Source organism: Dendrobates tinctorius, unplaced genomic scaffold, assembly GCF_039654945.1.
Source record: "Dendrobates tinctorius isolate UK_male_01 unplaced genomic scaffold, ASM3965494v1 ptg000637l, whole genome shotgun sequence".
Taxonomy (NCBI): domain Eukaryota; kingdom Metazoa; phylum Chordata; class Amphibia; order Anura; family Dendrobatidae; genus Dendrobates; species Dendrobates tinctorius.
This window is the reverse complement of record NW_027362289.1, coordinates 150,001-155,000: the sequence shown is the minus strand read 5'-3', so window position 1 is coordinate 155,000 and position 5,000 is coordinate 150,001.

Sequence of the window (5,000 nt, the reverse complement as noted above, 5' to 3'; positions counted from 1 at the left end):
AAAATTTTCAGGATTTTTGGACTTAGAGCGATTTTTGGATTTTTGTGCAAAAATCAGATTTCCCCTTCTCCCACCGCTCTGGGGCGTCAATATGTTGAGGGGACCCGAGGGAGAGTGCCTCCCATGAGGGTAGAATGTGTGACTTTTGGGGGGAAAGTCGAATTATGGAGCAAAAACCATTTTTTGGGACTTAGAAAAATTTCGAGATGTGACAGACTTCCAGGAAGGGGGCGCCTCGGGAGGTGTACCTAGGAGGCTTCCAGGGGCCTGGGTACACTTTTCAGAAAGTACCGTTGGGACTTAGAAAAATTTTCAAGATTTTTGGACTTAGAGCGATTTTTGGATTTTTGTGCAAAAATCGAATTTTCCCTTCTCCCACCGCTCTGGGGCGTCAATATGAAGTGGGGACCCGAGGGAGAGTGCCTCCCATGAGGGTAGAATGTGTGACTTTTGGGGGGAAAGTCGAATTATGGAGCAAAAACCATTTTTGGGGACTTAGAAAAAATTCCGAGATGTGTCAGACTTCCAGGAAGGGGGCGCCTCGGGAGGTGTACCTAGGAGGCTTCCAGGGGCCTGGGTACACTTTTCAGAAAGTACCGTTGGGACTTAGAAAAATTTTCAAGATTTTTGGACTTAGAGCGATTTTTGGATTTTTGTGCAAAAATCGAATTTTCCCTTCTCCCACCGCTCTGGGGCGTCAATATGAAGTGGGGACCCGAGGGAGAGTGCCTCCCATGAGGGTAGAATGTGTGACTTTTGGGGGGAAAGTCGAATTATGGAGCAAAAACCATTTTTGGGGACTTAGAAAAAATTCCGAGATGTGTCAGACTTCCAGGAAGGGGGCGCCTCGGGAGGTGTACCTAGGAGGCTTCCAGGGGCCTGGGTACACTTTTCAGAAAGTACCGTTGGGACTTAGAAAAATTTTCAAGATTTTTGGACTTAGAGCGATTTTTGGATTTTTGTGCAAATATCGAATTTTCCCTTCTCCCACCGCTCTGGGGCGTCAATATGAAGTGGGGACCCGAGGGAGAGTGCCTCCCATGAGGGTAGAATGTGTGACTTTTGGGGGGAAAGTCGAATTATGGAGCAAAAACCATTTTTGGGGACTTAGAAAAAATTCCGAGATGTGTCAGACTTCCAGGAAGGGGGCGCCTCGGGAGGTGTACCTAGGAGGCTTCCAGGGGCCTGGGTACACTTTTCAGAAAGTACCGTTGGGACTTAGAAAAATTTTCAAGATTTTTGGACTTAGAGCGATTTTTGGATTTTTGTGCAAAAATCGAATTTTCCCTTCTCCCACCGCTCTGGGGCGTCAATATGAAGTGGGGACCCGAGGGAGAGTGCCTCCCATGAGGGTAGAATGTGTGACTTTTGGGGGGAAAGTCGAATTATGGAGCAAAAACCATTTTTGGGGACTTAGAAAAAATTCCGAGATGTGTCAGACTTCCAGGAAGGGGGCGCCTCGGGAGGTGTACCTAGGAGGCTTCCAGGGGCCTGGGTACACTTTTCAGAAAGTACCGTTGGGACTTAGAAAAATTTTCAAGATTTTTGGACTTAGAGCGATTTTTGGATTTTTGTGCAAAAATCGAATTTTCCCTTCTCCCACCGCTCTGGGGCGTCAATATGAAGTGGGGACCCGAGGGAGAGTGCCTCCCATGAGGGTAGAATGTGTGACTTTTGGGGGGAAAGTCGAATTATGGAGCAAAAACCATTTTTTGGGACTTAGAAAAATTTCGAGATGTGACAGACTTCCAGGAAGGGGGCGCCTCGGGAGGTGTACCTAGGAGGCTTCCAGGGGCCTGGGTACACTTTTCAGAAAGTACCGTTGGGACTTAGAAAAATTTTCAGGATTTTTGGACTTAGAGCGATTTTTGGATTTTTGATCAAAAATCGAATTTCCCCTTCTCCCACCGCTCTGGGGCGTCAATATGATGTGGGGACCCGAGGGAGAGTGCCTCCCATGAGGGTAGAATGTGTGGCTTTTGGGGGGAAAGTCGAATTATGGAGCAAAAACCAGTTTTTGGGACTTAGAAAAATTTCGAGATGTGTCAGACTTCCAGGAAGGGGGGAGTCTCAGGAGGTGTACCTAGGAGGCTTCCAGGGGCCTGGGTACACTTTTCAGAAAGTACCGTTGGGACTTAGAAAAATTTTCAGGATTTTTGGACTTAGAGCGATTTTTGGATTTTTGTGCAAAAATCAGATTTCCCCTTCTCCCACCGCTCTGGGGCGTCAATATGATGTGGGGACCCGAGGGAGAGTGCCTCCCATGAGGGTAGAATGTGTGGTTTTTTGGGGGAAAGTCGAATTATGGAAGAAATTGAGTTTTGAGGACAAAAAAGTGTTTTGAGGACAAAAAAGTTTCTTGAGGACAAAAAAGTTTCTCGAGGACAAAAAAGTGTTTTGAGGACAAAAAAGTTTCTTGAGGACAAAAAAGTGTTTTGCGAACAAAAAATGGAATTTTGTGATTTTGTGTAAAAATAAGTAAATTCCCCTACTTCCACCACAGGGGGGCTTCAGTATGTTGTAGGGCCCCCAGGGAGGGTCCCCCAACTGGGTTTAAAGTTTGTGGATCCTGGGCAGAAAGTTGAATTTTGGATGAAAAACCGAATTTTGGGACTTAGAAAAATTTCGAGCTGAGCAGTGACAGACTTCCAGGCAGGGGAGCCTCTCTGGAGGTGTACCGAAAACAGTTCCAGGAGCTGAGGTCATTTTCGAACATTTTTTGTTCGCTCAAATTTTTTTTGTTTTTGAGCTCTAAAAAGCTGTTATTATCAATTGGCTCAAAAATTTCAAGTGTCATGAGCTAGTACATGTTGGAGGAATACGTTTTAGGCAAAAAATTGCAAAAAAAAAAATCCAAGTGAAAAAGAACCGGAATGGGGAATTTCTGACTGCTGTAGCAGCCGCACAGTTCCAGGAGGTCGGATACATTTCCGACTTTGTCCCGCTCATTGAAGTACATTGTCCCGCAATGCAAATACATAGTAATGCGCACCTGCGGGAGAATATAGGAGAGAGTGGGCTCTCTCTACCCCGATGTATGGCGGTTGTTCCTATGGTTCTCTGGCTCGGGTAGGCGACTTAGAAGGTGGTCCCTCTTGTCGTGGAAGTTGCAAAATACGGCCGAGACTGAACTTCCACGGCTCCAGGAGGGACTTTTGCTGGTCGTGCGTCCCAAGTGAGAGAGGCGATCCTGGGGTACCTGAGCCTGACCAGACCCTCCCTCGGTGGTCCCTGGTCTTCTGAAGGGTGATGGCATTCAGGGGGGCAAATCTGGAGTCCGTGGCCGAGTTTGGGCTCTAGAAGGCGGACGCCCCTTCTGACCATGTCCCCTCAGAGCCGGCTGGATGGTTCATGGTCCGCGGCTTTGTCTGGCGGTCTGTGCCCAAGCCGGAGAAGCTGTCCTGGGGTACGTGAGCTTTGACCAGACCCTCCCTCGGCGGTCCCTGGTTCTCTGGAGGTGATGGCTGTCAGGGGGGCAAATCTGGAGTCCTCGTGGGAAGGAGGGCTCTTGAAGGCGGACGCCCCCTCTGACTATGTCCCCTCAGAGCAGGCTGGATGGTTCATGGTCCGCGGCTTTGTCTGGCGGTCCATGCCCAAGCCGGAGAAGCTATCCTGGGTACCTGAGCTTCGACCAGACCCTCCCTCGGTGGTCCCTGGTTCTCTGGAGGCGATGGCTGTTGTCAGGGGGGGGGGGGCAAATCTGGAGTCCTCGTGGGAAGGAGGGCTCTGGAAGGCGGACGCCCCCTCTGACTATGTCCCCTCAGAGCATGCTCGATGGTTCTCAGTCCCTGGCTTTGGCTTTTTGGCCATCCTGGGGTACATTCTTGCCAAAAAAAAAAACGACTAAGTGAAAAAGAACCGGAATGAGGAATTTTCTAGGTGCCGCATCCGCCCTACAGTGACTTGAGGCCGGGTACAGTTCCGACTTCGTCCCCTTAAAGTGGGGACGTTGTCCCGCAATGCAAATACATAGGAATGCGCACCTCTGGCAGAATGTACTTGAGAGAGTGTCGTCTCTCTACCCCGATAGAAAGCAGTTGTTTCTCTGGTTCCCCGACTTGGGTAGGCGACTTGGCATGTGGTCCCTCTCGTCTGGAAGTTGCGCACTCCGGCTGAGACCGAACTTCCACAGCTCCGAGAGGGACTTTTGCCGATCGTGCATCCCAAGCGAGAGAGGCAATGCTGGGGTACCCAAGCCTGACCAGACCCTCCCTCGGCGGTCCCTGGTTCTCTGGAGGTGATGGCTTTCGGGGGGCAAATCCGGAGTCCTCGTCCGAAAGGGGGGGCTCCGGAAGGCGGACGCCCCTCTCGTCCATGTCCTCTCAGAGCGGTCTTATCCTCCGATCGATCTGGCACGGCGCTCCCGGGTGGGGAGGTGGTGCTGCTCGCTCGACCCGGGCTTTGGAGCTCGCGTCGGTTTACGGTGAGCGGTGTCCTTCCTCCTGTACCCCCGGGCTTCCACCACCTATCTTTGGGCGCGCACGCCGGCCGTCACCTCCCGTTCGAGGACGGAGGCGGCCGAGCTGTGGGAAGTTTGAATCGCACCGAACGATGAACAGTGGTCTGACGACCCACGCGGTGCGAACGGCGGGGCGCCCACCCACCCCGGCGTGGGGGCCAGCCGTCCGAATCGCTCCCCGCGTGGGGAAGCACAGTGTTAGCAAGGGCGGCCCTTTTCGAAGTTCCAGATGCGCAGCCCTGCCCGCGGAGGTCCGTGCCACGCATCGCCCGAAGGGCGGCCTCCGCGGCGGGCACCAGCGAGAGCGGCGGCGGTGGGTGGCGTTTCCACGCCGCTGCCGAGCTCCGCGCCACTAGTCTTTCCCGAGCCCCTACGTTAGTGGGGGGGATGACAGAGCTGTGGAGGCAGGCGAGGGGGGGTTCTCACTGCGCGGTGTGCCCCCACCCGACTCGCCATCGCCTTCCGCTCCTCGTACGTCGTCCTCCGAGGCGGCTCGGAAGGGAGAGGGAGAGCGAGAGAGCGAACGCCCCCCGAGCGAGGG